Source organism: Tamandua tetradactyla, chromosome 17 (assembly GCF_023851605.1).
Source record: "Tamandua tetradactyla isolate mTamTet1 chromosome 17, mTamTet1.pri, whole genome shotgun sequence".
NCBI lineage: Eukaryota > Metazoa > Chordata > Mammalia > Pilosa > Myrmecophagidae > Tamandua > Tamandua tetradactyla.
Genome location: NC_135343.1, coordinates 36,963,355 through 36,983,335, shown reverse-complemented (window position 1 = coordinate 36,983,335; position 19,981 = coordinate 36,963,355). Strand labels below are relative to the sequence as shown.

General features: G+C 37.1%; 1 protein-coding gene and 1 pseudogene across 3 annotated transcripts in view; both read left to right on the top strand.

The window, feature by feature from the left end:
• VPS54 (VPS54 subunit of GARP complex) overlaps positions 1 to 19,981 on the top strand; it is a 177,840-nt gene that overhangs the window by 109,778 nt on the left and 48,081 nt on the right. The gene's annotated exons all lie outside the window — the stretch shown is intronic.
• Positions 3,273 to 19,979, top strand: LOC143661679 (adrenodoxin pseudogene; annotated as a pseudogene).

Sequence of the window (19,981 nt, the reverse complement as noted above, 5' to 3'; positions counted from 1 at the left end):
TATATGCCTTTATCATGTTGAGGAAATTGCCTTTAATTCCTACCTTTTGAAGTGTTTTTATCCGAAAAGGATGTTAAATTCCCCTGTGAAGCCATTTGGCCCTGGGCTTTTCTTTATAGGAAGATTTTTGATGACTGATTGAATCTCTTTACTTGTGATTGGTTTGTTGAGATCTTCTATTCCTTCTTGAGTCAGTGTAGCTTGTTCATGTGTTTCCAGGAATTTATCCATTTCATCTAAGTTGTCTAGTTTCTTGCCATATAGTTGTTCATAGTATCCTCTTATGATTTTTTTTTTATTTCTTCAGGGTCTTTGGTAATGACCTCTCTCTCATTTCTGATTTTGTTTATTTGCATCCTCTCTCTTTTTTTCTTTATTAGCCTTGCTAGTAGTCCATCAGTTTTATTGATTTTCTCAAAGAACCAACTTTTGGTTGTATTGATTCTTTCTGTTGTCTTTTTGTTCTCCCATTCATTTAACTCTAATTTAGTCTTTGTTATTTCTCTTTTTCTATTTGCTTTGGGGTTAGTTTCCTCTTCTTTCTCACATTCCTCCAGGTAAGCAGTTAGGTCCTCAATTTTTGCTCACTCTTCTTTTTTAGGATAGGCATTTAGGGCAATGAATTTCCCTCTCAGAACATGCCACAGCCCATAAGTTCTGACATGTTGTTTTCTTGTTTTCACCTGTCTCCAGATAGCTACCGATTTCTCTAGCAATTTCTTCTTTGACCCACTGGTTGTTTAAGAGTGTATTATTTAATCACCATACATGTGTGAAAGTTGTTGTTCTTTGGTGGTTATTGATTTCCAGCTTCATTCCATGGGATCAGAGAAAGTGCTTTGAATAATTTCAATGTTTTTAAATTTATAAAGACCTGTTTTGTGCCCCAGCATATGATCTGTTCTGGAGAATGTTCCATGAGCACTAGAGGAGAATGTATATCCTGGTGCTTTGAGGTGTGATGACCTATACATGTCTCTTAGGTCTAATTCATTTATCAAGTTGTTTAGCTTCTCTGTTCCCTTGTTGATCTTCTGTCTGGTTGTTCTGTCTATAGAGGAGAGTGTTGTATTGAAGTCTCCTACTATTACTGTTGTTCTAGTTTGCTAGCTGCCAGAATGCAATATACCAGAAACGAATGGCTTTTAAAAAGTGGAATTTAATAAGTTCTGAGGCCAAGAAAATGTCCCAATTAAAGCAAGTCTATAGAAATGTCCAATCAAAGGCCTCCAGGGAAAGATACGTTGGTTCAAGAAGGCTGGTGAAGTTCAGGGTTTCTCTCTCAAGTGAGAAGGCACATGGTGAACACCGTCAGGGCTTCTCTCTCAGCTGGAAGGGCACATGGCAAACACGGAGTCATCTGCTAGCTTCTTCTCCTGGCTTCCTGTTTCATGAAGCTCCCCTGGGGGCATCTTCCTTCTTCATCTCCAAAGAGCTGGCTGATAGACTCTCTGCTTCATGGTGCTGCAGCATTCTCTGCTCTCTCTGAATCTCTCATTCTCCAAAATGTTTCCTCTTTTATAGGACTCCAGTAAACCAGCCAAGACCCACCCAAATGGGTGGAGACACATCAACTCTAATGCAGCTTAACAACCACTCTTGATTGGGAGACATCTCCAGGGAGATGATGTAATTACAGATTCAAACATACAGTATGGAATAGGGATCATTCTGCCATTTTACAAAATGGGATTTTGATTAAAACATGACTTTTCTAGGGTCTCTACATCCTTTCAAACCAGCACAATTGTTGAAACATCTGTCACTCCCTTCAGTTTTACCTAAGTCTGTCTCACATACTTTGGAGCTCCTTGATTGGGAGCATAAACATTTATGATTGTTATTTCTTCTTGATGAATTGTCCCTTTTATTCATATATATTGTCCTTCTTTGTCTCTTATGATGTCTTTACATTTAAAGTCTAGCTTGTCTGGTATTAGTATAGTTACCTCTGCTTTCTTTTGGTTACAACTTGTAAGGAACATCTTTTTCCATCCTTTCACTTTCAACCTATTTGTGTCCTTGTTTCTAAGATGAGTCTCTTGTAAGCAGTATATAGCTGGTTTATATTTTTTAATCCATTCTGCCAATCTGTATCTTTTAAGTGGTAAGTTTAGTTTGTTAACATTCCAAGTTATTACTGTAAAAGCGTTTTTTGAATCCACCATTTTATCCTTTGGATTTTATTTGTCAGGTTTATATCTTCTTTTCCCCTCTTTCTCTTTCTATCTTTCAGTTCTGTGCCCGCTTCCAGATCTCCCTTTCCTGTCTTTTTTTTTTTCGACTGGCAGAACTCCCTTTAGTATTTCTTGTAGGGTGGTATCTTGTTGACAAATTCTTTCAGCGTTTGTCTATGAAAATTTTAATCTCTTCCTCAGTTTTGAAGGACAGTTTGGATTGGTACAGAATTCTTGGCTGGAGGTTTTTGTCTTTCAGGATCTTAAATATATCATACCACTGCCTTCCACAGTGCCAGTGGCGTAGTCTGCATTCAGTTTTATGTGGTTTCCCTTGTATGTAGTAGATTGTTTTTCTCTTGCCACTTTTAGGATTCTTTGCTTCTCTTCAACATTTGACAGACTGATTGGTATGTGTCTTGGAGAAGACTTATTTGGATTTATTCTGTTTGGACTCCTTGGGCTTCTTTGATCTGTGTATTTATGTCCTCTGTAAGGGTTGAGAAGTTTTCCCTCATTATATCTTCAACTAATCTTCCTAGCTCTCTTCTCTTCTCCTTCTGGGACACTGATGATTCTTACATTTGTGCACTTAGTTTTGTTCATCATTTCCCTGAGATCCAGTTCAAATTTTTCCATCTTTTTTTTGCCATTTGCTCTTTTGTGTGTTCGAAAATCATTTGCCCTCCCTCTAGTTCACTTTTTCTCTCTTCTGCCTCTTCAAATCTGCTGTTGTGTATCTCTAGTATATTTTTTGTTTGGTCTATTGCATCTTTATTCTCCGTGATATCTGCTAATTTTGTATTTAATCTTTCAAATTAGTCTTTATGCTCCTCTGGTGTCTTTTTCATCTCCTTTATGTCATTAGCCATCCCACTGATTTTATTTAGTATAGTTATATGAGGATCTTTGATTAGTTATTCCAAAGTCTGTGTCTCCTGTGGTGTTTTAATTTGGCCATTATGCTGGGCTATATCTTGTCTGCATCATGATATACTTAGTGATCTTCTGTTGCCTTTGAGGCATGTAAATATCTTGATAGGATTACTTTGGGAGTTGATTTCCTTCAGTAGATTAATGCTTTGTATTTGCAGGATGGGTATGGAGCAGGATGAGGGGCACCAACAGTGCAGTGACAGGTTGCAACACAGGTATAGGCATGGTTTGGGATGCTTTGCTGGCCCCTGTGATCCTGGTGTGCAGGGTGTGGGGTTGTGGAGGTGTGGTTCAGGGGCCATGGAGACAGGCTACAGTTCAGGCCTGCCTTGGAGCACAGGAGCAGAGTGTGGTGTTGGGAACACAGAGGTAGGGCACAGCGGGAGGCAGATGGGGGCTGCTGAGCAGATGCACAGGGGCTACTATGCAGGCAGGATGTGCGTGGGTGCATGGAGTGTGGGGTAGGTGGCACAGAGGTTGAGGCTCAAAGAGGGCAGGACATGGGTGTGCTGTTTCGCAGGTGGAGGGTTTCAGGAGCCCCGGGATGCAGATGTGCAAGTGTGTAGGGGCAGTCACAGGTCGTGGGGGTTGGACGTCGTGGGTCACGGGCGAGTGATGTTGGGTGGGTAGGGCTGTGGCACAGATGTGCAGGTGCAGGGGAGGGAGGATTTGGAGCAGGCATGCATATGTGTGCAGGGGGGCTATGTAGCACACGTGCATACATGAGCATCTGCCAGGTGTGGTAGAAGGGCGCTTGTGGCGGTGGGTGCGACAAGGGTGTGCATATGTGTGGGGCAGGGGGTTGGGGTGTAGATTCAAGAGGTCAGCTCATGGATGTGTGGGCGCTCAGTAGAGAGGATGTGGCTGTAAATTTGCACAGGTCTGCGGAGTGGAGAGGATGTGGCTGTAAATTTGCACGGGTCTGCAGGGTGGGACCCTGTTGTGCGTGGATCTAACAGACAGAGCCCTCATGTGTGCATGCGTAGAGCTCAGGGCAGCCGGCTGGGGTTTTACCCACTTGGGCTGGGGGTGGGTGTGGCCCGGATGGACAGCACTTGCCCAGAACTGGGGGGGCATGACTTGGGTGTGCACATGTGTGTATGCATATCTGGGAAGTCCTTACACTTGATATACATATGTGCAGAGCTTATGGGGGGCGGGGCGGGGTTGTGCAACTACATGGGCTGGAGGTGAGTGTGGCCCAGGTATGAAGGTGATCACCTGCACAGCGCAGGGACGGGGAGATGGGTGTCGAGGGGCTGGGCACAGATGCATGGATCTCCAGAGGAGCAGGGAGAGACTGTGTGCTTGCGTGGGAGGGGTGCATCAGGCTGGAGCAGGTGTTGCACGCTCGCTGGGCGGGAGTGTGGGATGGGTATGTGCATGGGGGTGGGGTCTGGGCAGGAGCGCTTGTGGTACAATGAGGTGGGTGACAGGGTTCAGATGCATGGAAGGGAAGTCGCGGGGTGGGAGGCAGGGACAGCATGCTTGAGGGTTGCTGGTTCAAAGAACAGTGTGTGGCTTATTTCCTAGTCCCTGTCTCTCTGTTTGTGTACTCCTGAGGACTCTGGGCCTCCATTTGGAAATGGGCGAGCTAGGCTGTTTGCACTAGCTGGATGATCTCTGGTTCTCCCAGTCTCAATTCTTCAACTTTTGCAACTAGGGCTTCCCTATGTGGTGTAGAAAATCCTCCCAGGTCACCTACACCCTGGAATTGCAGTCCCATTCGCCTTCTTGTCCCTTCTCTAGCTGTTCCTTGGAACAGGGGTGAACTGGACCTATCCTATTCCACCATCTTCCAAGAACCCTGTAGAGCATCTTTGAAGATGGTATATGATCTTCAAATATAGAACTTTTTTCTTTGAACAAAGTTGTGATTCTATAAGGGTATGCTTTTACTAAAAAAGTAGTAAGAAAAAAAAAAGCTATTCATTTAAAAAAATTTTTCTGTTGTTTTATTGAGATATAGTCACACATCATATAACCCATCTAAAGTATACAAAGTATGCAATCGATGACTAACAGTAGCATCACATAAATGTGCATTCATAACCACAATCAATTTTAGAACATTTTCATTACTCCCCCCCAAAAACATTAATATGTCCCTTGCCATTGGCCCCCCTATTATTGACTCCTAGCATTGGAGTGGTACATTTGTTACTGTTGATGAAAGACTATTAAAATACTACTGTAATTATAGTCCATAATTTGCAATAAGTGTGTTTTTCACCATATACTACTCTATTAATTCCTTGTAATAGTGATGTACATTTTTTCTAGTTTATGAGAGAACATTTTATATCTGTATTGTTAATCACAGTCATTATCCACCACAAGGTTCACTGTGTTCAGTTTCCTGTTTTATCTTCTTGTTTTCCTTCTAGTGACATATTCGACTCTAAATCTACCCTATCAACCACAATCACATATGTAGTTCAGTGCTGTTAATTACATTCACCGTATTGGGCTACCATCACTTCTATCCATTTCCAAACATTTGAATTCAACATAGTTGAAAATAAGTATCTGCTGCCATTCTCTACCCTCATTCTATTTCCTGGTAACCTATATACTAGATTTTAACTTATAATTATTTAAAGACCATAAAATAATTAGTTATTTTATGGTCTCATATTAGTGAGACCATAAAATATTTGTTGTTTTGCATTTGACTTATTGCACTGAACACGATGTCTTCAAGGCTTATCCATGTTATCACATGCTTCAGCACTTCATTCCTTCTTATAGCTGAATAATATTCCGTTGTATATATTTATCATATTTTGTTTATCCATTCATCAGTCGATGGACACTTTGGGTTGTTTCCATCTTTTGGCATTGGTAAATAATGCTGCGTTGAACACCAGTCTGTAAATGTCTGGTCCATGTCCCTTCTTTCAGTTCTTCTGAGTATATAGCTACTATGGGATTACTGTATCATATGGCAGTCTATACTGAGCTTTCTGAGGAATCTCCAAACTGTCTTACATAGCAGCTATACTATGTTACGTTCTCACCACAGTGAATAAGTGTTCCTATTTCTCCACATTCTCTCCAACACTTGTAGTTTCCTGTTTGTTTAATAGTAGCCCTTCTAGTAAGTGTGAAATGATACCTTATTGTTATTTTGATTTGCATTTCCCCAATATCTAGTAAAGTTGAGCATCTTTTCATGTGCGTTTTGGCCATATGTATTTCCTTTTTGGTAAAATGCCTAATTAAGTCTTTTGCCCATTTTTAAGTTGGGTTGCCTTTTTATTGTTGAGTTGTAGAATTTCTGTATATATTCTGGATCTTAAACCCTTATAAGATATGTGGCTTCCAAGTATTTTCTCCCATTGAGTTGGCAGCCTTTTTTTCCCTTTCTCCTTTTTTTAAATACAACTTTATTGAGATACATTATATAGTCCCATGCCATATATTCATTCAAAGTATATGTGTGGTTCACAGTATCATCATATAGCTGTGCATTCCTCATCACAATCGATTTTTGAACATTTTCATTACTCCAAAAAAGAATAAAAATAAAAGCAAAAAAGAACACCCCAAACATCCCATCCTTCCCTGTATTTATTTAGTTATTTTTGTCTTTTTTTTCTTACTCATCAGTCCATACATTGGGTAGAGGGAGTATCAGTCTCTTTTTATCCTTTTAACAAAGTCCTTTGATGCACAAACGTTTTTAAGTTTTGAGAAGGTCCCAGTTATCTATTTTTTTCTGTTGTTGCTTCTGCTTTGGGTGTTGCTTATGTTTAAGAAATCACTACCTATTACTAGATCTTGAAAATTCTTCCCTATGTTTTCTTCTGGGAGTTTTTGGTACTGGCTCTTGTATTTAGGTCTTTGATCCATTTTTAGTTAAATTCGGTATAAGGTGTGAGATGGGGGTCCTCTTTCATTCTTTTGAATATGGATATCCAGTTCTCCCAGCACCATTTGTTGAAGAGACTGTTCTACCCTGGAGGAGTGGACTTTGGAGCCTTATCAAAAATCATTTGACCATAGGGTCTATTCCTGAGCTTTCAGTTTGATTCTTTAGATCAATATGTCTATTTTTTTGCTGCAGCTTTATAATATATTTTATACATATAAAGCTGCAGGCTTTAATGTCAGGAAGTATGAGTCCTCCAACTTCATTCTTCTTTTTCAAGATGTTTTTGGCTGTTTGAGGCCCCTTACCCTTCGAAATAAATTTAATAATTAGCTTTTCCATTTCTGCAGAGTAGGCTGTTGGAATTTTGATTGGTATTGTATTGAGTCTGTAGATCGTTTTGGGCAGAATTGACATCTTCGCGACATTTAGCCTTCCCATCCATGAACACAGAATGTTCTTCCATTTATTTAGGTCTTATTTGATTTATTTTAGCATGTTGTGTAATTTTCTAAACATAGATCTGTTATATCCTTGGTTAAGTTTATTCTTAGATATCTGATTTTTTTAGTTGCTATCGTAAATGGAATTTTTTGCTTGATTTCCTCTTTGGATAGCTCATTACTAGTATGTAGAAACACTACTGATTTTTGCGTGTTGATCTTGTATCCTGCCACTCTACTAAACTTGTTTATTAGCTCTAGTAGCTTTGTTGTAGATCTTTTGGGACTTTCTAAATATACAGTCATATTGTCTGCAAATAGTGAAAGTTCTGCTGCTTTCTGTTTTGGATGTGTTTTATTTCTTTTTCTTGCATAATTGCTCTAGCTAGAACTTCTGGCACAGTATTGAATAACACTTGTGACAGTGGGCATCCTTTTCTTGTTCCTGATCTTAAAGGGAAAGCTTTCAGTCTCTTACCATTGAGTACAATGTTAGGTAGGGGTTTTTCATATATGCCTCTTATTATATTGAAGAAGTTTCCTTCAGTTCAACCTTTCAAAGTGTTTTTTTAATCAAGAAAGGATGCAGAATTTTGTCAAATGCCTTTTATGTGTCAATCGAGATGATCATATGGTTCTTCCCTTTTGATTTGTTAATGTGGTAATCAATATATAATTGATACTCTTATGTTGAACCACCCTTGCATACCTGGAATAAACCCCACTTGATCACGGTGTATAATTCTTTTAATGCACCATTGGATTCAATTTGCAAGTATTTTGTTAAGGATTTTGCATTTATGTTCATTAGAGAGATTGGTCTGTAGTTTTCTTTTCTTGTAATATCTTTATTAGGCTTTGGATGATAGTGGCTTTATAGAATGAGTTAGGTAGCATGCTCTTCTCTTCAATTTTTTTGAAGAGTGTGGAATTAACTGGCATTAATTGTTCTTGGAAAGATTGGTAGAATTCCTCTGTGAAGCTATCTGGTCTTGGGGTTTTCTATACTGGGAAATTTTGGAAGACTGATTTAATCTCTTTACTTTGGATAGGCTTATTGAGGTCTGTTTTTTTCTTGAGTCAGTGTGAGTTGTTTGTATGTTTCTAGGAAATTGTCCATTTCATCTGCATTGTCTAATTTGTTGGTATACGATTGTTCATAGTATCTTCTTATGATCCTTTTTATTTCTGTGGGGTCGGTTGTAATGACCCACCTCTCCTTTTTTATTTTATTTACTTTCATCTTCTCTCTTTTCATCTTTGTCAGTTTAGCTAAGGGTTTGTCAATTTCAGTGATCTCAACCAACTTTTGGGTTTATTGATACTCTTATTTTTTTTATTCTCAATTTATTTATTTATTTCTATGTATGTATGTTTTTAGGGAAGGAAGAGGGAAGAAAAAAAGAAATAGGCAAAGAAAAAGAGAAAAGGAGAAGGGAGAAATGAGGAAGAGAAGGGGGAAAGAGGGAGGGTAACGTGGGCAGGAGAACACCACATTCTCCATCTGTCTTCAAAATCTTCATCCAATTCATACTAGAGCAAAATATCATAGGAAGTTGCATGACTTTCTGTCTGGGAGGTGATCACTTCTTGGCCCATTATTCAGAACAACTCAGTTGTCTTAACATTGTCATCTTTACCAGAGTCATAATATTGAGATTATACAGTATATGTTCTTCTGTTTCTGGCTTATTTTATTGAGATTATGTACTTAAAGTTCATCCCTATTGTCATATGCTTCAGGACTCATTTCATCTATTTGTTGCATAATATTCCACTGTATGTATATACCACATTTTGTTTTTCCATTTGTCTGTTGATAGGCACTTGGATTGCTCCCATCTTTTAGCAGCTGTGAATAGTGCTGCTATGAACGTCGGTGTACAGATGTCTGTTCTCGTCACTTCTTTCAGCTCTTCTGGGTATATGCCAAGTAGTGGTGTTGCTGAATCATATGGCAATCAGTGTTTAGTTTTTTGAGTAACTGCCAAACCATTATACAGTCTCACCAGCAGTAAATAAATGTTCCAATTTATCCACACCCTCTCCACCATTTGTAGTTTCCTGTTTGTTTAATGGCAGCCATTCTTACATGTGTAAGATGATATCTCATAGTAGTTTTAATTTGCATTTCCCTTATAGCTAAAGAAGATGAGCAACTCTTCATGTGCTTTTTAGTCATTTGTATTTGCTCTAGAAAAATGTCTATTCATACATTTTGTCCATTTTATAATTGGGTTGTCCATTTTTTGTTGTTGAATTGTATAATTTATTTATGTATATGAGATATCAAATCTTTATCTGATGTATGGTTTCCAAACATTTTTCCCCATTGAGTTGACTGCCTCTTCACCTTTTTGACAAAATCCTTTGAGGCACAGAAGCTTTTGATTCTGAGGCGCTACCATTTATCAATTCCTTCATTGCTTGTGCTTTGGGTGTAAAGTTCAGGAAACTCTTCCTATTACTAGGTCTTGAAAATATTTCTCTGTGTTTCCTTTCAGGAGTTTTATAGTATTGGCTCTTGCATTTAGGTCTTTAATCATAATCATTTTCAGTTAATTTTTGTATAAGATATAAGATATGGGTCCTCTTTCATTCTTTTGACTATTGATATCCAGTTTCCCCAAGTCCATTTATTGAAAAGACTATTTCTGTCCCAATTCAGTAGATTTGGGAGCTGTGTTGATGATCAATTGACCATAAATTTGGTGGTCAGTCTCCACACTCTCAATTCAGTTTCACTGATCAATGGTTCTGTCTTTGTGCCAATGTCATGCTGTGTTTTTTGTTTGTTTGTTTTTTAATCAGTAATTCACAATATCATCTCTCAGTTGCATATTCATCATTTCTTAGAACATTTGCATTAATTCAGAAAAAGAAATAAAAAGACAATAGAAAAAGAAATAAAATGAACACAGGAAAGAAAAAAAAAAGATTATACCTACCATACCCCTTACCCCTCGCTTTCACTGATCACTAGCATTTCAAACTAAATTTATTTTAGCATTTGTTCCCCCTATTATTTATTTTTATTCCATATGTTCTACTCCTTTGTTGACAAGGTAGATAAAAGGAACATCAGACACAAGGTTTTCACAATCACGTAGTCACATTGTGATAGCTGTATCATTATTCAATCATCCTCAAGAAACATGGCTACTGGAACACAGCTCTACATTTTCAGGCAGTTCCCTCTAGCCTCTCCATTACATCTTGAATAACAAGATGATATCTACTTGATGCATAAGAATAACCTCCAGGACAACCTCTCGACTCTGTTTGGAATCTCTCAGCCATTGACACTTTGTCTCATTTCCCTCTTCCCCCTTTTGGTCGAGAAGATTTTCTCAATCCCTTGATGCTAAGTCTCAGATCATTCTAGGGTTTTTCTCAATCCCTTGATGCTGAGTCTCCGTTCATTCCAAGATCTCTGTCCCACGTTGCCAGGAAGGTCCACACCCCTGGGAGTCATGTCCCACGTAGAGAGGGGTAGGGTGGTGACACTGCTCATTGTGTTGGCTGGAGAGAGGGGCCACATCTGAGCAAGAAGAGGTTCTCTTGGGGGTGACTCTTAGGCCTAAATTTTAAGTAGACTTGAATGTCATGCTGTTTTGACGAATACGGCTTTGTAATAAGCTTTAAAAAGTGAAGTATTAATCCTCCCACTTGACCCTTCTTTTTTTAGAATATATTTAGCTATTCAAGATGATTTTCCCTTCCAAATGAATTTAATAACTAGCTTTTTCAAGTCTTCAAAATAGGTTGTTGGAATTTTTATTGGTATTGCATTGAATCTGTAGATCAATTTAGGTAGGATTGACATCTTAATAATGTTCAGCCTTCCTGTTCATGAGCACGGAATATCTTTCTGTCTGTTTAGATTTTCTTTAATTCCTTTAAACAGTATTTTGTATTTTTCTGTGTACAGGTTCTTTACGTCCCTGATTAAGCTTATTCCTAATCCTTGATTCTTTTAGTGGCTATTTTGAATGGATTTTTTTCTGTTATTGTGTCTATATTTAAATCATTATTGGTATATGGAAACATTTCTGATTTTTGTACATTTATCTTGTATCCCACCACTATACAAAATTTGTTTATTAACTTGACAATCTTTGTCGTGGATTTCTCAGGCTTTTCCAAGTATAGGATCATGTCATTTGCAAATAATGAAAGTTTTACTTCTTCCTTACCTATTTGGATGCCTTGTATTTCCTTCTCCTCCCTCATCACTCTAGCTAGGACTTCTAGTACAATGTTGAATAATAGTGGTCGAAATGAGCATTCTTGTCTCATTCCCGATCTTTAGGGTAATACTTTCAATCTCACCATTGAGAATGATACTGACTTTTGGTCTTTCATATATACCTTGTATGATGTTGAGGAATTTCATTTATTTCTGCTCTAATTTTTGTTGTTTCTTTCCTTCTGCTTGCTTTGGGGTTAGTTTGCTGTTCTTTCTGTAGTTTCTCCAGGTGTTCAGTTAGGTCTTTGATTTTAGCTTTCTTCCCTTTAAATGTATGTGTTTAGGGCTATAAATTTCCCATTCAACATTGCCTTCACTGCATCCCATAAGTTTTAATGTGTTGTATTCTCATTTTCATTCATCTCAAGAATTTTACTAATATCTCTTGCATTTTATTCTTTGACCCACTGATTGTTTAAGAGTGTTGTTTAACCTCCATTTATTTGTGAATTTTCCAGTTCTCTGTCTGTTATTGATTTTCAGTTTCATTCCATTATGATCAGAGTAAGTGTTTTGTATAATTTTAGTCTTTTAAAATTTATTAAGACCTGTTTTGTGCCCCAGCACATGATCTATCTTGGGGAATATTCCATGAGCACTCAAGAAGAATGTATATTCTGCTGTTTTGGGGCACATTTTCCTACATATGTTTGTTAGGGCTAGTTCATTTATCATGTTCAGTTTCTCTGTTTCCTTATTGATCTTCCTTATAGGTATTCTGTCTATTGATGCGAGTGGTGTTTTGAATTCTCCCACTATTGTTGTAAAGATTTCTATTACTTCCTTCTGTTTTGCCAGTATTTGCCTCATACACTATGCACCTTGATTAAATGCATAGAGATTTAGATTGTTATTTTTTCTTGGTGAATTGCCCCTTTTATTAATATATACAATGTCCTTCTCTGTCTGATAACAATTTTGCATTTAAAATATTTTGTCTGATATTAATATAGCTACCCTGGCTTTTTTTTTTTTTTTTTTGGTTACTGCTTACATGGAATATCTTTTTCCATCCTTTCACTTTCAACCTATTTGTATTTTGGGGTCTGAAATGAGTCCCTTGTAAACAGCATATTGATGGATCAAATTTTTAAATCTTTTCTTCCAATATGTGTCTTTTGATTGGAGAGTTTAATCCATTAACATTAAAGTTATTACTATAAAGGAAGTAGTTACTTCACCTATTTCATCCTTTGGCCTTGATTTGTCAGATATATATTTTTTCCTCTCTTTTTAACCTTTTAGTTACATTTTCTAATAATCTTCATTTCTAAACTCTCTTCCAATCCCCTCTCTCCTGACTTTTCTTTTCAACTGGGAGAACTCCCTTTAGTTTTTCTTGTAGGGCAGGTTTCTTTTTAATGAACTCTCTCAGCTTCTGTTTATTTGTGAATATTTTAAAATTCTCCCTCCATTTTGAAGGGCATCTTTTCTAAATAAGGAATTCTTATCTGGCAATTTTCCTCTTTCAGTATCTTAAATATACCACTGCCTTCGTGCCTCCATTGTTTCTGATGAAAAATTGGCATTTAGTCTTCTCTGGCTTCCCTTGTATGTGGTGTATCACTTTGCTCTTGCTGCTTTCAGAATTCTCTCTTTTTCTTTGGCATTTGATAGTCTGATTAGTATGTGTCTTGCTTGGATAGTGGATCTGTTAGGTCTTAGTCTGTTGGCATTCTTTGGGCTTCTTGGATTTCCATATTTATATATTTTATAAGGTTGTGAAATTTTCACCCATTATTTCCTTAAATATCCATGCTGTCTCTTTTCCCTTCTCCTTCTTGAATACCTATGATGTGCATGTTTGTAAGCTTCATGTTGTCAATCATTTCCGAGACCTGCACATGCTTTTCCTTTCTTTTTGTCACCTGTTTTTTTTTTTTTTTTTGGTCTGTTCAAATTCAATTACTCTGTCTTTTAGATTGTTGATCCTTCTGCCTTTTCAAATCTGCTGTTGTGTCTAGTGTATTTTTAATTTCATCTATTGTTCTTTCATTTCCATAAATCTATTATTTTTCTTTGCTTTCAGATTTTTCTTTATGCTTACCAATGTTTTTGTAATGTCCTTTATCTCTTTAACCATTTTCTTAAATTGATTTAGGAGATTTGTTTGAACATCTTTAATTGTTCCAAGTTCTGTATCTCCTGTTACTTTTTAATTTGTTCCTTTTACTGGGCCATATTTTTTGTATCTGACTATCCTGATGAGTTTATTCTGAAGGATGATTTCTCTCTTGTCTAGGATTTTGTTGTTGATTAGGTATTAAGGCTTTTCTTTGACAGTTGGTTTGTCAGTATTTCCCACCCCAAACAGGGCCAGCTACCCATGCAGGAGGCGAAGACCAGATCCAAAAAGGGCTCTGGGAGAGGATTATGAAAGACTCAGAAAAGCACCCCCTTTTTGTTTTCCTTTCACGTCACCAGGCTGCACTTTCCAGTCTTCCCAGCAGATGGTGCTCTTTTGCTTCCTATTGCCCTCAACCTTACGAAGGCAGTTATGACTTTTTGCCAGTTCTGCTTCTGACACTGTTGAAAAAATGATGTCCAGTGGCAATGGCATCTGATAGAACAGGCTGAAACTGGGATCCCGTGTTTTAGCTTAACTAGCCAATAGCTGACTCAGTACGGGCTCTGTTCCCCTCTGTACTAGGGGCAAAGGGCTCCTGTAGCAATCTGTTCTAGTTTGCTAGCTGCTGGAATGCAACACACCAGAGATGGATTGGCTTTTAATAAAAGGGAGTTTATTTCATTAGTTCTTCAGAGGAAAGGCAGCTAACTTTCAACTGAGGTTCTTTCTTACATGGGAAGGCACCAGATGGTTCCTGCTGGCCTTCTCTCCAGGCCTCTGGGTCCCAACAACTTTCCCCAGGGTGATTTCTTTCTGCATCTACAAAGGCCTGGGCTGAGCTGCAAGTGCTGAGAAGAGGTATGCTGAGCTGCTTGGGCTGTGCTACGTTGAACTCTCTCATTTAAGCACCAGCCAATGAACTCAAACATCATTCATTGCAGCAGGCATGCCTCTTAGCCAACTACAGATGTAATGAACAACAGATGAGGTTCACGTACCATTGGCTCATGTCCACAGCAACAGAACTAGACACGTTCATCTGGCCAAGTTGACAACTGAATCTAACTACCATGCCATCTGAGTTCACAGACACCCCCAGGCAAACATTGGGTCACCCACCACTGTTTTCCTTGAAGGTGGGGGTTGGGTCCCAAGAGCCTTGGATGGAATTACTCACAGTCTCTGACTATGGTTTCTGTCTCTTCTTCTGGTACATCCCTGGATGTTGTTGTGTTTAAGGAATTGTGGTCTCCAGATCCCAAAAACATTTGATTCAGACAGCTTCTGCCTAGCTACTTGCTGCTTTTCAGAGAGAAATAGGTTCTGTCACTTCTTCCCTATTCCTCTATTTTGGAAGCTCAATACCCTTGTTTGATTTTAAGTGCTAAGAATCCCCTAAGCTCATGAACCCTAGAGCCCAAGCTTCTCATTTTTAGTGAATACTTTTTAAATAGCTAAAATTGGAAACAACCCAGATATATAAAACTAGAGGAATGGTGTAATAAACTATGCTTCATGTGCTCTTTTACCATGTAATATCATGCAGCTAAGAATTTTTAATGATAGAAAAAATTACATCCATATAACATTAGGTGAAAAAATAAGATATAGACCTACTTATATAGTCTCATCTCAGATACTTTAAAAAAAAGTTACTATTCTTCTTCATAGAAGAAGAGGTAGTCGAATTTTCCCTTGGGTGGTTATCTTTAGGTAGTGGGGTTATATGTAATTTTATTTTTTTACTTACTCCTTTCTCTTTATCCTAAATTTTCTACAAAGAGAGATACTACTTTTATAATCAGAAAAAAAATTGCTTTTTAGTATTTACCTTGTTACTTTAACAAATTATTTGAAATTCTTGGTTAACTTAACCAGTATTATTAATTTACTGCCCTACATTCTTGCATTTATTTCTCAAAAAGAACGGATATTCCATATGTCACCTTAATATTAATTATATTTTTAAAAGAAATTAAAGTTTAAATTTTCAGCCAGAATATTTCAATGATATATTCAGTTTAAATGGAGAAAAAATAAAAAGGATTGGGGTTTGAAAATTTCGTATTTGAATGATTATTGCCTTCGATATATTGTTATTAATTTCATTTTGTATTTTTATTATAATTTCTTGTTGTCTGTACCCCATAGATTAGGCTAATTTCTGTAGCCAAAGAAGAGAATAATCCTTAATGCATTTTACATTCTTTTCAGTTTTTAGTTCTTAAGTTTTCATTTTGTACTTACCTGACCTGCAGGCTATGGGTACTGCCAGGGACAGCTCCTGCATGTCATCTCTAAGGTGTCACCTTCCAGTGGCTCTTGCTTGCTGGATTACACATGGGAGCCTATGAGCTCCTGGAGATCCAGAGGCTGGGCGGGAGCACAGGTATAAGCCAGCCACTGAGTCTGTAGGACTGGTTCAGAGAAGCTCAGAAGATAAAATAACAGTGCACTTTATAAACTGTGATAGTGAAACATTAGCATATGAAGGGAAAAGTTACTCTCTACTAGATGTTGTGGTTGAAAATAATGTAGATATTGATAGTTTGGGTGCATATGAGAGAACTTTAGCCTGTTTTACCAATGTCACCTCATCTTTGAAGAGCACGTATTTGAGAAGTTACAAGCAATCACTGGTGAGGACAATGACATCTTGATCTGGCCTGTGAACTAACAGATGCTTCACAATTGGGCTGCCAAATCTGTCTTTGGACAATATGGCTATTGATGTACCTGACCCAGTGGCCAGTGCCGGACAATCCATCAATATAGGCAAGAACTCCTAAGCCAGAATAAATAGGAAGATTTTCATGAAATTTTATCTGTTTTTATAATTATTATTTCCTAATGTAATTAAATGAGACCATGTATGAATGGATTTATTATTATAACTAACTTTACTATTTTAATTCACCTTGTATAACGACTGAATTTTGTAGTTCTGAAAGTATGCAGACTTTATTTTGGTTAAATTATAAAAATGTCAACCAAATATGAAAGTTAATATGATAAAACCTAACATATTTTACCTTATATTTGTTAAGTGACATCAGCAAAATGTTTTCATATAAATCTTATCTGTGCTTACCTATAAGGTAAATTAAAAAGCTGTTATTATCCCTGTTTGATGTGGGTGAAGGGAATCTAAAATTGCTTCTCTAAGGCTATACAACTAATTAGAAGATCTGGTACTAGAACCCATATCTTGTCACTACAAGTTAAAAGGTTCAAACTGAAACTGGAAGAATTATGAATATCTCAGAGCAGTGATAAATATGAGGTGTGTATGGAAGAAAAATTTAATTGCTTAGTGAACCATTTCAAAGACAGTTTTTAACCTAATTTCAGAGACAGTTATTGACTTTATAAAGAAATATTTCAAAATTTGATTCATTGAGAAGTAAAGTCTGAACATAAGGCATTGATCTCTGTGCTGACAATACTAGAGAAATAACTAAGTATTAGATGTCTTTATTCCTTCCTATTCTAAGCAGAATGGGCTATCTTTGTAATCTTTTAAAAACAGTGCTGAATTGTAAATCTCTGTCTGTAGCAGAATGAGATTCTTAAGAATTAGGTTTTCTCTGTGCTGAGTCAGAAAAGGAAATGAACAGGCTGCCACATTGCACAGCTTTAGGGGTGCCATTTTCTTAAAAAAGGCTGAAGTTGCACAGCAGTAAATATCCTCAGTCCCAAAAGTAAGGGAATGATTTTGAGTATCACAGATTACTAATTACAGATGGAAAATATTTGTATCCTTATTTTTACTAAAAATAAATTTGTAAAAGTTAATAAAGGGAAAAATTTTCATTTTGATATATGAACCAATAACCTGTTCAGTCATTTTAGACTTATCAGTATGCTTACCAGAGTATTTCATTCAGTCTGTTCTTGAGATTGGAAAATTATATTTGCTTTAGCTGTCATGGTCTTTTTGAAATATGAACTTGATTAATGAGTGCTGTAATAGATAAGTTCAGAAATAAATCATGTATCTACTGTTGAACGTATTATATACTGTAAAATCTTGGTTTTTTTTGGAGATCAGTCTTCAGGCATCTTTGAGCAAGAATGGTTTTTGACTTGGAAAAAATAATTAGAAAACTCTTCAAACCCTGCCTGTGGTGAAAACAGCAAAGAAAAATGCCTAAGAGAACACTAGTCCACTTTATATGGAAATTTTTTTGTTGTATCAGCCAAGATATTGTCAGTTAAAAGTGATAAAATATTCTAATCAAACTAGTTTAAACTATAAAACAATGTATTGGTGAAAGTAACTAAAACTAGTCTAGAAGTAAGATGGGCTTTGGGCATGGTTTGATCTTGGCTCTTCAGCTCTGTTTCTGTTATTAATTGATTTCTGCCTTTCTCTTTGTGTTGGTTTCATCTTTAGACTGACTAATCTCGTGGTAACAAAATGGCTACAGCAGTCCTAGATCTACCATATCTTTACACCACTCTGCCTATAACAGAAGAGTTTTTCTTCTCTAAGTTCAATTGAATTGAACCAATTTAGGTCACAGCCCAATTACTGTAGTTAGGAAAATGCCATATATGGATTGGTTTAGGTCTGGATTATCTTCTCATTTCTGGACTAATTACAGAGGCAAGGAGATTGTAAGTACACTGATTGAGCTATTATGGACCCACATATGAAGCCGGAAGGCAGACTGACTTCCACCCAGATTGCATGGCTGCTATACCATGGGGGAAAGTACAGAATAGATGTTGAATGAGGGAGAGAGTATGCCCACCATCATAGTTTTTTAATAAGACAAAAAAGTTAAGAAAGGAAACCAATAAGACTGAAGAGAGAATGAAGAACAAAGGTACAGTAAAGACAGGAGAAAGCAGGCACATCAAAGATTAAGATAATAGTGGGGATTAAAAGCAGCAGTGGTGTAAGGTAGCAAGCATCAAATCTGTGACAATAGAGGCATTAGTAATCAATGAAGGAAGGAAAAAATTCAGTGTCCGTAGACAGTTTGAAATTGTAGCCCTTGAAGGCACAGAATCTTTATATGGGCTCGACTATCTTAAACAATTAAGGGAATTTATTAGCTCTTATAACTAACTGAACATTATCCAGAGGTAGGTCAGCATTTAAGTGCTTGATAGAGAGGTAAATAATGTCATCAATCCTTGGCTTTGTTTTTCTACTGTTCTCTCAGTCTGTTTTCTATGTATTGCCTTTAGCTTTAAGTTTAGGATGTGGTAATTCCATGTGCTGATTGGACTAGCCTAGACCCTAGCATTGTCTTGGAAGATCTGGAGTTAGAATCTGCTTGCCTAGAAGTCTGTTGATTCCAAAAGAGAAATCAAGGGCTTTGAGGAAGGGGGCAACAAATTTTAAGAATACAACCAATGTTAAAGTAGGTAAATAACCCCTTATTTCTACATAATTTATACAAATTTGTTCTTCATTCATTTAGCTTTCAATATTTATTCATTTCCTATATGCCAGGCACCATTCTAGGCTTTATAATTCCATTCTCTCTCATGGAGCTAACATTCCAGTGGAAGGAGACCTAGAATAAACAAACAAAATAATTTTGGATAATAAAAGTGTTATTTAAAAAGCTGGGTGATACAATAGAATTGGAGGGGTGGGGGCCAGTCAGGAAAGGCCTTTTTGAGGAGGTGACATTTGTGCTATAACCTGAGTGATGAAAAGGAACCATGTATGCAGGGATCAAGAAGATGAACATTCTAACATTCTGGGCAAAGGAAATGACAAAGGCATTGAAGTGGAGACAATCTTGGAATGTTAGAAGAACATCTCTCGAAGAGAGCAGATGTTTGGAGAGTAGTGAATGAGTGAGGAGAAAGAGGGTGGGCAAGGGCTAGGCATGGTAAGGAATACGGATTTTCTTTTTAAAATAGGCATATCAACAAATATCGGTCTCTGGGAGGTGAGTTAAGTCATGTTTAATGTAACTTGTTTAAAAGATTAAAGAAATGTGTGAAATATTTTAGGGAGATTGCCATTTTAAAAATCAATTAAAATACATGAACTATAATCCTAAGCTTTAATGAACCTATTTTTTTCCTAAGCAATTCATTTCACAAGTTACCTTTACTGCATAATAAAATATTGGTAGAAGTTCTGATATACATGATTTTGACTTATTTATGATCATAAGAGGCTCAAAATTATATGCACAGAATTCACTTTGGGGAACTTTAGGTACAAGATATTTTAAATTCTTTGAAAACATATTCTTTTATCTT